The sequence below is a fragment of the Chiloscyllium punctatum genome, chromosome 52 (assembly GCF_047496795.1).
Source record: "Chiloscyllium punctatum isolate Juve2018m chromosome 52, sChiPun1.3, whole genome shotgun sequence".
Lineage (NCBI taxonomy): Eukaryota > Metazoa > Chordata > Chondrichthyes > Orectolobiformes > Hemiscylliidae > Chiloscyllium > Chiloscyllium punctatum.
The window spans coordinates 21653997-21672061 of NC_092790.1; the positions used below are offsets into that span (position 1 = coordinate 21653997).

The 18065-nt window shown below is 40.9% G+C and overlaps 1 protein-coding gene across 1 annotated transcript in view; it reads right to left on the bottom strand.

Annotated features, from left to right (window-relative positions):
- The window catches only part of LOC140470913 (immunoglobulin superfamily member 1-like), a 43446-nt gene extending 27460 nt beyond the window's left edge, over positions 1–15986 (bottom strand). Inside the window, exon 1 of the mRNA XM_072566853.1 lies at positions 15718–15986. The gene's annotated coding sequence lies outside the window, so the exon portion shown is untranslated. The remainder of the gene's footprint in view (positions 1–15717) is intronic.
- Between the last annotated feature and the right edge of the window lie 2079 nt (positions 15987–18065).

Below are 18065 nucleotides of genomic sequence, written 5' to 3' on the forward strand. Positions count from 1 at the left end.
CATAAAATCCACTAAAGGGGAGGAAAACAACAACAAACTGCCATTCGCTGAAGAGTGAACACCCAATGGGGAACTTCAAACCAGCGTCTACAGGAAAACAGTATATACAGACCAAATATTTAACTACAGAAGCAATAGCCACAACAGCAATAAATGAAACTGCATTAGAACATTCTTTCAACGAACCACTACACACACTGCTGCACAGAGAAACTCCGCAGAGCAGAGGAAAATCACCTGTCCAGTGTATTCAAAAAGAGCGGGTACCCAATGAACACAGTCCACCGATTTCTGAGCAACAAAATCAAACAAGCAGACAAAACACGTCCAGAAACCCGACCCACTCTTCCCTCCATCAAAAACATCTCGGAAATGACTGGCAGACTACTCAGACTAATTGGCATCATGTTAGCCCACAAACCTACCAACACACTACAACAGCAGCTAATGAACTTGAAAGACCCTATACAGACAACAAGAAAAACTAATATCATTTGCAAAACACCTTGCAAGGACTGTAACAAATACTATTTTGGACAAATAGGCAGAAAACTAGTCACCAGGATACATGAACATCAACTAGACACAAAACGACATGACCCACTCTCATTAATATCCTTGTAGACGTATGACAAATGTCACCACTTTGACTGGGACAATACATCCATCCTAGGACAACCCAAAAAGAGACATGCACGAGAATTCCTGGGAGCATGGCATTCCAACCGGAACTCTATCAACAAACACATTGACTTAGATCCCATTTACCACCCCCTGAGAAAAAGAACAGGAAATGATATCACCATGGGATATGTTGTCACCACAGGAGATGACATCACCAACCCAAGTAAACTCAAATATATGAATAGACAGCGGGCCACACTACCAGTGCTTCATGCGGAGACTCACTGAAAATGTTACCTAGTGTGGTGACGAAACATCTGAAAATGATCCTTCCAGCTCAGAGAGCAAACCTCCTTCCAGAACCTCGCACTGAGATACACAATTTCTCCAAACCAGCTAAAACAATAACAAATCTGACTTGAGGATGGTTGAATGATCCATAATACTATTGAATGGTGGAGCATGCTTCAGGGACCGAATGACATAATGTTGCTCCTATCTCTTGTTATTGTGATTCACATGGGAAGAGTTCATTTTTGTCCATAGTGACAGTGTGATAGTCAAAGTAACATGTGAGCTATCTGTAAATTCCTGGATCTCTGCTTTATTATCATGAACTTAATAGAATTTTTGGAGGATTAGAATTCATTGTTGGAACTTCCAGCTTTTGTGTGCTGCACATGTTATCTCTGATCTTGCACTTGAGGGTCCTCTCAAGTCTCCCCTAATCTGAAAGATTATCAGCATTTTAACTGACCCATTTCAGATGTGGTGGTAACTCGTTGCAGAGGATATCTCCGCTTGCACATAGGTTTTACCCCAGTCCCGTGCACTTTGTGCTGCATTCACAGTGTCCTGTTTCAGTTTTATGCCTTTAATGTGGCAAAACCAATATTATTTCAGGCCTGAGCAATGTCTTGACTAAGCTGCCACGTGGACTCAGAGCATTCGATTCAATTCCTTAGTGAAGAATTAGGCTTGTCTTGAACTATGTATTCTGTACAAGTAAGTTGCTTTGTGTGTTTTGGAGATATATTTGTCCCAATCAATCAGAGGCAGACGTAAAACCCGTTATCTTTCAGACAATGATTAACTAGTAAATTAAGTTAACTGGTAAATTATTGGAAACGTGATATGAAAAATAAATCACATTTTTGTTTGTACTATTTTCTGAAGATGTTGTCACATCAATTTAATACTAACAAACCATCTATGTACTGGGAAATAAATTTCTCCTGGCAAGTACACATTACATTCCGACATCTGTCTTTTTTGACTCATTATTCACTTGTTGGATATCGGCGTGTTGGCTGGGCCACAACTTATTGCCCATTCCGAATTGCTCTTGTTTGTGGGATATTCCTTCTTGAATAACTATAGTTAATGGATAAACTGACATTTCCCTTAGGGAAAGAATGCATGTTGGAAATACATTGGCTCTTGTTTCACTGCCTTTCTGTAGAAATAGTGGACCTCATTAACAACACTTTATAGAATCTCGACTGTGTTGGAACAGGCCCTTCGGCACAACAATTTCATACCAACCCAGTCAAGAGTACCCCATCCAAACCTATTCCTCTACTGTTGACTAATTCACTTAACCGACATGCTGCTGAAAACTATGGGCAATTTAGCATGGCCAATTCACATAACCTGCACATCTTTGGACTGTGTAAGGAAACCAGAGCAACCAGAGGAAACCAACGCAGACACAGGGAAACTCCACACAGACAGTCACCCGAGGCGAGAATCGAGCCAGGGTCCTTGAAGCTGTGAGGCAGCAGCGCTAACCACTGAGTTATCAAGCCACACCTTATGTGTCACAACGCCCATGTATCGCAGAAGTTCAGGAACTCAGTTTATTGCCAAAGTTTCAATTTGCAATTCGTGGTGGGCAATAATTGCAGGTGACGCCATAGTCCTGGTAAATGATGATACTGTGACAATCAAGCAGGCATTGCAAACATCATCATTCATATACGCACACAATATGCCACATCATGATTGCCTGCTGGGCAATGTCTTTTAACATTTCACACAATCCTGTGTGAATTCCTCACAACATCGCATCGAGCTAAGTGTTTCTGTGACTTACATCAGTTTAGCGTTGCTTGATAGCGCTCAGAGCCACCATAGTGCAGACAACATTATGACGAACAATGTGAGTGATGGTTTCGCAAAACTCCTCCTTGCATTAGTGGCATTCCGGAGAAAGTGGTAGAAGTCAAGGGGCCTGTTTTATCACTGTGTACCATTGAGTCCACCGACATGGTTCTGCTATTCAATGAGGTCATTAACAATCTATTCAGTGAGTCCATTCCATTGAGTGAGTTGCAAATATTAATACGAATGCAAAGGTTGCAGGAAAACAAGCTCTGGAGAAGATGTGTGGTAATGGGTTGTTAAAATCCTTGCCGATGAAACTAGCTGCTTGGAAAACCTGATTTTATCTTCTTTGAGAAGAAGAATATTATTTGTTTTGTTTACACTGGCTTGTTATTATTTATTATAACATTCTACCAGGGATGTATATGACTACAGAAATTTATTTCTGTACTAATTGATTGGTTAGCAAGCACCTTTCACAATGGAAACATAGAAGTTGATCGCGCTGGACGTCAAGCTTAATCCTAATCCACCTCACTTTAGTAACACAATCTGTATCTACCTTCTTTTTCAAAGCAGGCAACGTATTATTTTCAACAACTTTCTGCGGCATGAAGCTCTAAATATTCACCTCACTCTGGGCGAAGACTTTTCTCCACGTCTCATTTCTGCAATGTGCACCCCGCACCCTTAAATTACGACCCTGGTTCAGGGCTCCATCCCCACCAGTAAGAACCTTCCGGTGTCCAAACTGTTTGATGCTGTTTGCATTTGCATTGTCTCTGAATGCCAGTGTATTCGATCTTAGCCAACTCAATCTGTCCTCACACATCAGTCCTACTTTCCTAAGAGTCAACTTGGGACAGCATCGCAGCACTCCCTCCTTTGCAATAACGTTCTTCCTCCAATATGGAAACCACAGTTATGTGCAGTTTCCCAGACGTGTCATCACAAAGGCCCTACATCTTTTTAGTCTGACATCCGTGTTCCTGAACTCGAAGTCTCTCATTACGAAAATCGTTGCACAGTTAATCTTCTTTACATACGAAAACACCAGCACTGTTATTTTCCACAATCGGTGGACCAGGACAAGAAGAACAGTTAACTGTCCCCTTCTCCTAATTTATAACCATTCTAATATAAACCTCGCATCCCAATTTCGCTACTAAACTGTGTAAAATCATATTTATCAAAATTATGCTGCATTGGCCCACTTATGCGTCCTGTGCAAATCACATGACAGCATCACTGCCTCCAACTCACAGCTGAACCTTCGAAAAAGCTATGTGCCTTCGGCAAACTTTGTGAACCTACATTTACTTTCCTCAGTAAATCATTGACGTATGGTGTGAATAGCTTGTGTCCACTTTCATCTTGCTCACGGCCTATAATTCAGCAAAATAGAAATCCCCCACTCTGTTTCCTGTCCAATAAAATGTGTTCTGTACACCCATTTCGACGTATTTCCTTTTTAAAAAAGCATTTATTCCCTATTTTCTGGATTATCTACTTTAGAGTTGCAGCTATTGCTCGTATCTGGTAGACTTTTACTTCCTTCCCTTGTTTCCTGTTCCAGTTTGAAATGTCATTTATTTTCCGAAATCTTATGAAACGAGACATGAGTTGAAGAGGAGTAAAATTCCAAAAAAAAATCATATTCTGGACAATATTTTCCAAGTTTTAATATGTAAGAGAACCTCCACGTCAACCATAAAACAATAATCTTTTGCGTTTCTTTGGGATGGTTAGGTACACAGGTGAAATTTCGATTTTTCAGCATTACTGCACATAGCCAAGCAATTGTCAAAAATTGCAAGTCTCATGTTATGTTGTTCTCGATGCAAAAAGTTGGATTTCAGTTTGCTGCCGAAGTTGAATTGCTCACTAAACAAAACTGGAAAAGAAACACTCATGTGACCTTGCCTGAACTCGAAAATGTTGACTTCTTCCTGCAGCTCTCATGCCTAACGTCTGCAATACCTCGTATTCTTGGTTCTCAAATTTCGTTGAATGAGTATTCTTTATGCTCTTCAATGGCTCATGTGAAACCCCTTTCCTGAGCTTTCTGAACACTAACTACTCACTGAAGAAATAACTTCCAATTTTTTTTTAGGCTGACTACAATTAATACAAATTGACACTTCTTCATCTGGATTGTAATGAGTTTTTGTCATTTTCTGCAAAATGGCACTGGAGACTAATTCATTCAATGTTTCAGAAAGTAACTAAACACAGCTTATGGGGCTGAAGGTACAAAAGGGTGCGGGATAAAGGCAGGAGCTGTACTGAGAGGTGCATATTGAACCAGGGAAGAACAGACTTTAAGTGCATAATGGCCTTCATTTACAGGATTAAAGCGTAGCTGGGCTAGTCGAGCGTTTATTTATCATCCCTAATCATCTAGATGCCAGTTAAGGGTTAATTATATTTCTAATTGTGTGGAGTCGTATGTAGACAGACAAGGTAATGATAGATGTTTTCTTGCCAAAAGGACATTAGTGATCCAGATGCATTCAATTCTGGACAACCGACAACACAATCACGGCCATTATGAGAGTCTTAATTACAGACTTTTACGGAATTGAACTTGCACTAAGACCAATTTTTGGAGTGAAACCCGGGTGCCTGGAGCATTACCAGATTCTCTGAATTGACAGTTCATCTATAATGCCGCTGGGCTATCGCAATTCCTTTCTGCTCATAATTTCTGTCTTTCTTTGGGTATTTTGAAATATGTTTTGAATCTGTGGCACCTTGTTCCTCCTTCTATTGCGAGAGGGTGCACATTGGTCGTATTTCCTCTATCCAGCCCTTTTGTGATTTTGAAAACCTCTGAAAGGTATTTTCTGAGCCTTCTTGGCTCCAAGTGGAATAGCTCCAAATTCTTCAATCTAACCACAAAACTGAGGTTTCCCATCTCCTGAAGCACTCTTTTGCACTTTTGCAAATGTTTCAAATCCATCATTTAATATGGCATTCACAACTGTACACAATGTTACAACAGAAGTTTCACAATTGCCTGAATCGAGTTCGACATCTTTGTTCTTTTACATAGTACCCCTATTTGTAACTCTGATGCCATTGTTTGCATTATGCATTTCTCTCTGTAACTATCCTGCCAACTTCAGTGACCTGCATGCTTATTCAATCATGTCCCTGTACACTTTTACACACCTGGAAATTATATCCTCTATGTTATTGGATTTTTCGCTTATCTTGTGACCAAATGGATCACCACACACTTTTCTTCCTTGAAATATACCCACTGCTTATCAGGTAAATCCTCTAATTTGCCGATATCCTTCAAGGGTTCTCCATTCTTCTACTCACAATGTACATTTTTTCTCCCCCAAGTATTGTGCCATTGAAAACGTTTAAAAATCCAGGCTTCTGAGCAAAATCAAAATCCCTAACACATGTCTGGAACGACCAAGATCCCGACACTTACCAGAGGATATTCTGCACTCTCATGAAAGTAATCAAATGTATCAATCAATATGGCGCTCACATCTGTACAAAATCCTTCTGTCACAATGCTAGTCTTTTTTAATAGAAAAGGCAGTTCCTTGTCTCAAGGATACTCTATTCTTTTTTTATAAGTAAGGTAATAATCCAGGCTGGGCTCCAATCAGTCTGCTGTAGTACATAGATGAAAAGGATTTTGAACGGCCTTTTATTTATATGTAAACAGGTCGGAGTTCAGGCCAAAGTGGTCATGTTTTAGACGCGACTTTTAGATTGAAAGGGGACAGATCAGCTCTCTAGCTGAGGAATTTATTACACGCTGAAGTGGTGAGAGGTTCATCAATGAGCTCTGTGGAAACTCTCTCTCTCTCTCTCTCTCTTTCTGTCATTCAACTTCAACTTGTAAGCACGTGTTGCATTTACACTGTTTTTTTAAATGTAGTTTGTTTATTGGGACTATTGTGTATATCCGGAACAGCATACTATGTCTAGTTTGGATAGACTGAAATGTGTAGTAGTTCTTTATTCTGTTATTTGTGTTTCGTTGTGTAATTTTGTGAATAAATTTCTACCTGTTTTAAATTCTAGTAGTCACCCTGGATAACTTATTCCAAGGAATTTTCACTGCACACTTAATGACACAAATTGCAAAGTTGTGGTCTGGGCTGGCTGCTTAGGAATGTTTTGAGTGGTCTGGCCTACTCCTTATCAGACTGGGGGCTCTTTGCGGGATTTTCAACAGCAAGTGACCGTTGCCAGTGTCTTTTTAGGGTGTTGGTTTGGTGAGAGAGAGAATATTTGGGATAGTATTGAACTTTCCGTCGCCAAAAGTTTTCTGGATGTGGATGCGGTGATTTTGGAAGGTTTAGAAGATGTGAATAAGACCAAGCTGCAGGAATTAGCATGGAAGAGAAATTGGAACTGCCTGCTTCTTTGAGGAATGGAGAGTGCTACTACAGTAGCTCAGCATTTAAACTTGCTGGAGAAAGCATCATAATCTATGGAGATGGTAACAACACAACTACAAATGAAGAAGCTTGAGTTAGAGGTGAGAGGTAAGAAAAGGGCAGCAGAAATTAAACAGTTTGAGTTACGATTAGAAGCAAAAGAGAGAGGAGAAGAGAACGATTCAGAACAAAGAGAAAAAGAAAGAGCAGCATAAGAGAGGGGTCAAGAGAGAGAAATGGAAGGGGGGGGGTAAGAGAGCAGAGAAAGAAAAAGTGAGAACCCTTGAATTTCAAAAATTGTTTTGGAAGTTCCAGTATGAAATGTCGTTTATGTTTCGAAATCTTATAAAATTAGACATTTGTTCAAAAGAAGTAAAATATTTTTTAAAATGTTCTGGGCAATGTTTTCCAAGTTTTAATTTCTAAGTGATACCGGGCATATGGTACCTGGAGAACCTCCAGGTTAATCATAAAACAATCATCTTTTGCTTTTCTTTGGGATGATTAGGTTCACAGGTGAAATTTCGATTTCTCAGCATTACTGCACATAGCCTGAGCAATAACCAAAAATTGCAATTCTCATGTGATAAAAACGAGGTAAAAACAATGACGGCAGAGGCTGGAAACCAGATTCTGGATTAGTGGTGCTGGAAGAGCACAGCAGTTCAGGCAGCATCCAAACAAGAAGCTACTTGGATGCTGCCTGAACTGCTGTGCTCTTCCAGCATACTAATCCAGAATTCTCATGTGATGTTGATCTCTAGGCAAGATGCTTGATTTCAGTTTGCTGCCGAAGTTGAAGAGCGCACTAAACAAAACTGGGGGAAAACAAAATCTCATGTGACCTTGCTTGAACTCGAGTTGTTTACTTCTTCCTGCAGTACTTCTGCCTGGCCTCTGCAATCCCTCGTACCCTTGTTTCTTAAATGTCGTTAATTGTGTATTCTTTAAGCTCTTAAATGTCTTATGTGAAACCCCTTTACAGTGCTTTCTGCACGCTAACTACTCATTGAAAAAATAACGTTCGATGTTAATCCTTTTTTAGACTGATTGCAACTAATGCAAATTTACACTTCTTCATCTGGATCGTGCAGAGCAAAATGGCACTGGAGACTAATTCATTCAATGCTTCAGGTAACTAAACATAGCTTATGGGGCTGAAGGTACAAAAGGGTGCGGGATATAGGCAGAAGCTGTACTGAGAGATGCATGTTGAACCAGGGAAGAGCAGACTCTAAGTGCCTTCATTCACAGGATGAAAGCGTCGCTGGCTAGTCGAGCGTGTATTGGTCATCCCTAATTATCTAGATGCCAGTTAAGGGTTAATTATATTTCTAATTGTATGGAGTCGCATGTAGGCAGACGTGGTAAATATAGATGTTTCCTTGCCAAAAGTACATTAGTGAACCAGATGCATTCAGTTCTGGACAACCGACAACACAATCACGGCCATTATGAGAGTCTTAATTGCAGACTTTTACGGAATTGAATTTGCACTAAGAGCAAGTTTTGGAGTGAAATCCGGGTCCCTGGAACATCACCAGATTCTCTGAACTGACAGTCCATCGACAATGCCACTGGGATACCATCATTCCTTTCTGATCATCGTTTCTGTATTTGCTTGTTTGATTTACAAGATATTTGGAATCTATGGCACCTTGTTCCTCCTTCTAATGCGAGAGGGTGCATATTGTTCTTATATATCCAGCTCGTTCGTGATTTTGAAAATCTGTCAGGTATTTTTTGAGCATTCTTGGCTCCAGGTGGAATAACCCCAAATCCTTCAATCTAACCGTAAAACCAAAGTTTCTCATCTCTCGAAGTATTCTTGTGAACCTCTTTCCCACTCTTGCAAATGTTTCAAATCCATCATTTAAGATGGCACTCACAAGTGTACACAATGCTACAATAGAAGTTTCGAAATTGCCTGAATCACGTTCAACATCACCGCTATGCTCTTTCATGCATTACCCTGACTTGTAACTCCGATTCCATTGTTTGCATTATGGAATGCTCCCTGGACCTGTCCTGTAAATTTCAGTGACCTGCACACATCTGCAACCATGTTCCTATATTCTTACACACCTGGAACTTGTATCATTTATGTTACTGGATCTTCCACTTATTTTCTGACAAATGGATCACCACAAACTTTTCTTCATTGAAATATATCTACTGCCTATCAGCTAAATCCACCAATGTGTCGATGTCCTTCAAAGGTTCTTAACTTTTCTCACAATGAATATATTTTTCCAAGTTTTGTGTCATTGAAAACGTTTACAAATTCAGGCTTCTAATCACAATCTAAATCCTTAACACTTGTCCGGAAGGACCAAACTCCTAATCCTTACCTCAGGATATTCTGCACTCCTACGAATATATTCAAATTTATCAATATGGCGCTCAACTCTTTACAAAATGCTTCTATCACAAAGCTAGTGGGTTTTTTTTTAAAGGATATTCTGTCCTTGTTCTTTTTTTCAGAAGTGTAATAATCTAGTCTTGGCTCTGATCAGTCTGGTTTGGTACATAGATAAAAAGGATTTTGAGAGGTATTTTGATTACATGTAAACAGATGGGATTTCAGGCCAAAGTGTCCACGTTTTAGACGTGACTGGTATAATGAAAGGGGATTGATCAGCTCTCTAGCTGAGCAATTTAGTACATTCTGAACTGGTGAGTGGTTCATCAATGAGCTGTTTGGAAACTCTCTCTCACTCTCTCTCTCTGACCTTCAATTTCAACGTGTAAGCATGTGTTACATTTATACTGGTTTTTAAAGAAAGTTTTCTTATTGGGACTATTGTGTATATTTGGAACAGCATACTTAAGAATAGTTTGGATAGACTGAAATCTTGTGGGGTTCTTTTTACAGTGTTAATTGTGTTTCATTGTGTGCACTGCTGAATAAATTTCTATCTGTTTTAAATGCTAGTAATCACTCTAGGTTACTTATTCCAGGTAATTTTCAGAATTATTGTCTGTGCTGGCTGCTTAAGAATGTTTTGAGTTATCTGGCCTACTTCATAACAGACTGGGGGCTCTTCCCGGGATTTTAGGAAGGGAGTGGTCGGTGCTAGCGTCTTTATTTTGGTTGCTGGTTTGATTGAGAAGACAAAGTTTGGGATAGTAATAGTCGCTTCAGTCGCCAAAAGTTTTCTGAATGTGGGTGCGGCGACGTTGGAAGGTTTACAAAAGGTAAATAAGACCAAGCTGCAGGAATTAACAGAGAAGCTGGGATTGGAATTGCCTGCCTCTTTGAGGAAAGGAGAGATAATTATTACAGTAGCTCAGCATTTAAACTTGCTGGAGAAAGTATCAGAATCTATGGAGATGGCAAGAGTATGATTGCAAAAGAAGAAGCTTGAGTTAGAGGCGAGAGATAAGAAAAGGGCAGCAGAAATTAAACAGTTTGAGTTCCGAGTAAAAGCAGAAGAGAGGGAAAAAGAGAGAGCATCAGAACAAAGAGAAAAAGGGAGAGCATCAGAACAAAGAGAAAAAGAGAGAGCAGCAGAAGAGAGGGGGAAAAGAGAGAGCAGTAGAAGAGAGGGGGGGAAGAGAGCAGAGGGGGAAAAGGTGAGACCTTTTGAATTTCAAAAAGTCACTTATAAAGAAAAGTCAGCTTAAAAGGCTGGAGCTAAACGATGAAGGTAACATTAGTGAGGAAGTATTGAGAACTCATGTAGAAGAACAAAGAATTAAAACACATGGTTTGCAGCTGAAGTGGCTGATGATTATGAGCTGCTTCACAGAACAGGGTTTGGCTCCTAGAATCATTTTCAGCCCATGAGGGATAGAAACCGGGGCAAAGAGAACTCCTCACGTGGATAGGGGAAGGTAGATCTCAATGAAGATCATAAGGATAACTTACAACAGGGTGAAAGAGAAATCCTCGAGTGGCACAAAAAGGTTAAAAAGTTCCGGTGTTTTCATTGTAATAAAGTGGGCCACACAAAATCACAGCGTTGGAGAGTTGGGAAAAAGCCAGATGTCAGAGTACCAGACAAGCCTGAACATTTGTTGGAGTAGTAACAAACAGAAGAAAGGAAGGTCGACAACTGCCTCAGAGTGGACAAGACGATCAGAGGTTGACGAAGGAGGAAGTGCCGGATCTTATTAAAACAACATGTAGATATAGGACTGATGTTAGGGGTAGGTTCTTCACTCAGCGAGTCGTAAGTTCATGGAATGCCCTGCCAGTAGCAGTGATGGACTCTCCCTCTTTATGGGTATTTAAGCGGGCATTGGATAGGTATATGGAGGATAGTGGGTTAGTGTAGGTTAGATGGGCTTTGATCGGCGCAACATCGAGGGCCGAAGGGCCTGTACTGCGCTGTATTCTTCTATGTTCTATATTCTAAATATTCAACAGTGAAGGAAGAGACTTTAAGCTTGGTGTTCGCATTACAACACTTCAGTGTTTATATTGCCTATAAAGCATCTGAGACAATCACATACACTGATCATGACCTATATAAAATTTGTGGAAAAAATTAAGGACACAAATGCTAGAGCATGGAGCTTGCTGTCAATTCAATTTGAAAATTTTGCATGTGGCTGATGGCAAAAATATGATTGCCAATGCATTATCGAGACTTGAACGAGATACACAAGCGTTTGGTGGTGAGTGCACCGCGGCCTGAATTTGCACATTGTTGTGCAGGTTTGCATGTTTACAGTTAGTATGTTGGATAGGTGTGTTTAGACTTGTAAACGGGTTTTGAAGAGGGAAAAATACAGCCATCTTCAGTCCAAAGTAGTCATGTATTACACGTTACCTGCATAATGAAAGGGGAGGGGTCAGCTCTCCAGCTGAGCAGTTTAGTCCAGTCCTGAACTGGTGTGGTGTTGAATAGTGAGTTGTATGGAAACTCTGACTCTCTCTTTCTGCCCTTCAGATTCAACCTGTGTTTCATTTATACTGGTTATTAAATGGAGTTTGCTTATTGGGACTGTTGTGTACATACAGAACAGCATACTTGAGTCTAATTTGGGTAAACTGAGTTCTGTATTGACTCTTTGTTCTGTTCTTTGTGTTTCGTTGTGTAATTTTGTGAACAAATTTTCTGTCTGAGTTATAATCGAGTACTCAACCTAGCTAGCCTACTCCGGCTAATTTTCACTGCACACTCATGGAAACAAATTGCAAAGTCTGGTGTGCCTACTAAAGAATTTTTTTAAGTGGTCTGGCCTCACCCATCACACTACAACAAAAGTTTTACAGGACACTAGGAAAGCGATAATGGTAAGAGATTCTATGGTCAGAGGAGCAGACAGGATAGTTTGTGGTCGAGAACGGGACTTCCAGATGATGTGTTGCCTCCCAGGTGCCCAGATCAGGGATGCCTTCAATCGAGTTTACATGATTTTTAAGGCGGAGGGAGAGCAGCCAGAGTTCGTGGTACGCCTTGGTACCAAAGACAAAGCTCGGAAAAGGTTTGAGCACCTGAGAAGTGAATATAGGGAGGTAGTTTGGAAGCTAAAAGAGAGGACAAACACAGTGGTAACGTCAGGATTGCTGCCAGTGGAACGGTTAGTGAGGTTAGGAACAGGGAGAGGGTGCAGGTGAACATGTGGCTGCAGAGTCTGTGTCAGAGGGAGGGTTTCAGATTTGTGGATCATTGGGATATCTTCTCAGGAAGGTGGGAACTGTTACAAGAAGAGCACGTGGCATCTGTACTGGAAGGGCACCAACCTCGGGGGCAGGAGGTTTGCAAGTAGTCTACGGGAGGTGTGGGTAGCTCACACTAAAGTGGTCGCGGGATGGGAGCAGGAGGTACGACTCTAAGGATGCAGTAGCGATTGTGAAGTCAGATATAGCATGTACAGTGTCTGTGAGGAGCGATAGACAGTGTATAGGACAAATTGGCAGTCAGTGTGATGGGTTGAAGTGTGTCTATTTTCAATCAGCTGTTTCAGAAATAAGGGTGATGAAATTAAAGAATTGTCGGCATTTGCAAATGTGATCTTGTGGTCATTACGGATGCATGGATATCACAAGGGTAGAATTGGCTTGTGGCTGGGTTTAGGTGTTTTTAACGTTATGGGATGGGGTTAGATAATGGAGGTGGGAGAGTGGCATTGATAAGCAGGCACAGTATCAGGCATAGTATCACAGCTGCAGAATGGAACGTCATCGAAGAGGGTTTGTCCACAGAATCAGTATGGACGGAAGTCAGAAACAGGAGAGCAGCACTCACTATTGGGATTTCCTGCAGACCTCCCCAGGAGCAACAGAGATACGGAGGAGCAGACTGGTGTCAGATTTTCGAAATGTACAGAGGTAACAAGTTTTTTTGGTCGTGGGTGAATTTAACTTCCGTAATACTGAATGGAACCACCTTGGTTGAAATAGTTTCGATGGAGCAGTTTTTTTTTTCCAGGTGTGCCCTGGACTGGTTCCTGAGTCAATATGTAGATAGTCCGACGGGAAGGGACGCCATCTTGGATTTGGTGCTGACAATGAACCAGGCCAGATGTCAGAACTATTGGTTGGGGGGGGGGGGCATTTCAATGATAGTGATTACAACACCCTGAACGTCACTATAGTCAAAGAGTGGGATAGGAGCAGACGGTATGGGAAAGTATGCAATCATTGAAGGGGAACTACAACACTACAAGGTGGTGCATAAATTGGGAATAGATACTCTCAGCAAAATGCAAAACGGAAATATGGAGGCGTTTTAGTAAGAACTTGCTGATAGAGCTGGATGTGTTTATCCCACCGAGGCAAGGACGGGATAGTAGGGCAAAGGAACCTTGGGTGACAAGGGACGTAGAATATCTTGTGAAGCGGAAGAAGGAAACTTACTTAAGGCTGAGGAGACGAGGATCAAACAGGGTTCCAGAGTGTTACTGTGTGGATGGAACACAGAAAACGAGCCAATAGGTCCAGAAGGCAGCCTTGAATGCTCATGCAGTGTTGGCGCTTATGCCAAAGGTGCTGGAGTTTGATTGTGTTTGGGGAAAGTCTCAATAAAGTTGTGTAAGATTCTAACAAGAATACCAGGGGGAACTCGTCATTTGAATACAGAACTGGCTCCAAGGTAGTGGTGGAGGGTCGTTTCACAGACTGGAGGCCTGTGTCCAGTGGAGTGCAACAAGGATCTGCATTTGGTCCACTACTTTTCCTCATTTACATAAATGCTTTGGGTGTGAACATCGGAGGTATGGTGCGTCTGTTTGCAGATGACACCAAAATTTGAGATGTAGTGGACAGCAAAGAAGGTTACCTCAGGTCGCAAGGGGATCTTGATCCGTTGGGCCAATGGACTGAGGAGTGGCAGATGGAGTTTGGCAAATGAGCCATATGTAAATGCCTGGATCTCAGCTCTGTCCTCGTGAACATAACAGAAGTTTTCTAGGATTAAAATCCATTGTTAGATTATTCGGCTTCTGTGTGCTGCAGATAACATCTCAGCTCTTGCAATCGAAGGGCTTATCAAATCTTGTCTGAGCTGACAGCGTAGTAACATCTTAAATACTCATAGCAATTGTGGTGGTGACTCCTTACAGCGGATATCTCCGCTTGCATATGCATTTTTCCCCACTCTAGCGCAGTTAGTGCTATTTCACAGAATCCAGTTTCATTTTGATTCCTCTCCTGTTACAAAACCAATGTTATTTTGGAGTAGGTAATCTCTTGGCTAAATTGTGGACTGGAATCATTACAAACAATTCCGTTACCTATTAAGGAATTAGGTTTGTCTTGAAGTATATGTTCTGAAAACTCTAATTGCTTTATTTATTTTAGTAACCTAGTTGTCCCAAACAAGCAGAGATGAATAAGCAAACTCATTATCTTTCAGCCAATGCCGAACATTGCTGAGGCAGTGCTATCTGAAGTCATCAACTATTACAAGTTTGTTCATGGCATTTTTTAAGACATTGAACAAATGCATTTAACGTTAGCAAAGAGTCTATCTACAGGAAAATGACGTTTTCATGGGAAGTATACACAAAATTCTAATGTCTTTCTTGCTTTACTTGTTATTCATTTGTCAGGTTTAGGCACCGCTGGCTGGGCCATAATTAAATACGTCCATTGAAAACGTTAGCCAATATTAATTACCATGCAAAGTCATGGGGAAAACAAGCTCAGGCGAAGGTGAAAGGAGGTTAAGTGAAATAAGTGGTCAAACTTCTTGGCAACGCAAATAATTAGCCAGCAAATGTAAATTTTTTTCCACTTTGATAGGACGAATTTTTATGGGTGGATTATTAATTATTTATTTCAGTGTATTTCGAGGGGCATGGTTGAATCTGGTGAGATCAACATTTGCGACTGTCATTATTGATTGGTTTGCCAGCCTATTTCAACATGGAAACACAGAAGTTGGGAATGGGATTATGCTGCTCTACCCCTCTACACTGTTCTCTAATTCAACACGATCACGCAGGTCATCTAGCCCACTTTAATATCAATTGATCCCGTTAGTCACAATAAGTGTATCCTTCTTGAAAGCACATACCGTTTTATTTACAAGCACATTCCATTGCCAGATGCTGTGAAGATTCACCTCATTCTAAGTGAAGAATTTTCTCCTCATCTTATTCTATAATGGTCATTCCTTACCTTTCAACTGCGACCCTGGTTCTGGGTTTCATCGCCATCGGGAACATCCTTCCTGCATCCGAACTGTTTATTGCTGCTAGAATGTTTAGGTTGCTATGCATTCTCCCCTTATTCTTCCGAATACCAGTGAATTCCATCCTGGCCAACTCAATCTCTCCTCGTGCATCAGTCCTACCTTTGCCAAAACAAACTTGGTAAAGCATCACAACAATCCCTCCTTGAATTACGTCCTCCCTCAGACATGGAAAGCACAGTTATGCACAGTTTCCCAAATGTACTCTCACCATGCGGTACATGTATGTTTCGGAAGATATTCGTGTTCCTCAACTCGAATTCTCTAATTACAAAGGTCAGTCCACAGTTACTCTTCTGTACACTCTAATGCACTTGCCCACTTACTCTCTGCAACTGGTGGACAATGCCAAGCAGGCCTCAGTTAATGCCCATGTCTCTCAATTTAGAGACATTTTAATATAACTCTGACTTCGCAGACTTGCCTCTGAAGTGGGTAACATCACATTTATCCACATTATACTGCGTTAGTCTGCCAACTCGACCTGTCTAAATCAGACTATACCATCTCTGCATCCTCCTAATAGCTGAAACTTCCTAAAAGCTATGTGCCCTTGGCAAAATTTAAGATACTAATTACTTTCCTCATCAAAATCGTTCACATTTATTGTGAGTAGCTGGGGTCCTCATTCCCACTGATTGCGGCCTTCAATTTAGGGGAAAAAGTCCCACTCTGTTTCTTGTCTGCTAACCAATTTTCAGTATATGCAATCCCATGTGTTTCCTTTAAATGTTTTCTGTTCCTTATACTCTCACTTATCTGCTTCAAGCAACGTTCCAATGTTTCCTTGCATCTGGTTGTAACCTATTTCCTTCCTTTCTTTCCTGTTCCAGTTAGAACAGTCGTTTATGTTTTGAAATCATGCGTAGAACTTGACATTTGTCAAATAAAAGTAAAATTCTAAAGTAGTGTTCTGAGCAATTGTCATAAAGTTTTAATTGATACGTGATTACAAATGGTACCTGGCAAACTTGTAGGTTGAGCACAAACCAAGCAAGTTGTATTTTTCATTGGGGAAAATAGATTCAGACATGAAATTTCGATTTTGCTACATTCCTGCACGTCAATAAGCAATTGCCCAATATTGCAAAACGGTATGTGGTCTTGGTCCCAAGCCAAAAACGTTGATTTCAGTTGGTAGCAGAAGCGATATTGTCCATTAATCATTCTCCAAAACTGATTTGTTATTTTTTTTCAGTGACCCTGCTTCAAATCTAGGTCCCTACTTGTTCCTACAGTTCTAATGCCTATTGTTTGCAAGTTTGCTTACCTAACTGTGTTACATTTGTCAAATATTCAGCATTTGTGCTCTGAAATATCTAATGTGAGACCCCTTCCAGTCCCTTCTGCACGCTTACTACTCACTGAGGAACGAGGTCGCCTGTCACTTCATTTTTAGGCAGATCATGACTAATACAACTCGTCATTCTTTTCATCCAGCATATTCTGAGCTATCGCAATTGTCTGCATGATCGCAATTGAGACTAAAGATTTGAATGTCTTCAGAAAAGAACGAGAGGTAGATCTTGGGCCTAAAGGCACAAAAGATTATGGGATGAAAGCGGGAAAATGACAGACAGGTGGATGGATATGCATGATAATGAGTGAATGTAAGAGCAGACTCTAAATGCATAATGACCTTCATTCACGGGATGTGGGTGTCGCTGGTTAGTCGAACGTATTTTCATCACGGCAAAAGTGAGTGCTGCAGATGCTGGAAACCAGAGTCCAGATTAGAGTGGTGCTGGAAATGCACAGCAGGTCAGGCAGCATCCGAGGATCAGATTTCTGAGAGGACAGTTAATTGTAAATCATATTTCTTTTGGTCTGGAGTCACATCGAGCTAGATGAGGCGAAGATAGATGTTTTCTTCCCAAAAGGGCATTAGTGAAGCAGATGTGCTAATCTCCAGACAACTGACAAAGGAATCATGAGAATCTTATTTGCAAACTCTTAATGAAATGAAATTCCACAAACAGTCATAGTAGGAGTGGAATCCGGATACCTAGACCATTACCAGGATCTGTAAATTGACAACCCAGCGACAATATCACTCGGCCAGCACCTCTCCTATTTGCTTATAGCTTCTATGCTGTTTTGTTTAAAATTTGTTTATTTTAGCATCCTTAGATTAGATTACATTACAGTGTGGAAACAGGCCCTTCGTCCCAACAAGTCCACACCAACCCGCCGAAGCGCAACCCACTCATACCCCTACATTTACCCCTTTTTAACCGAACACTACGGGCAATTTAGCATGGCCAATTCACCTGAC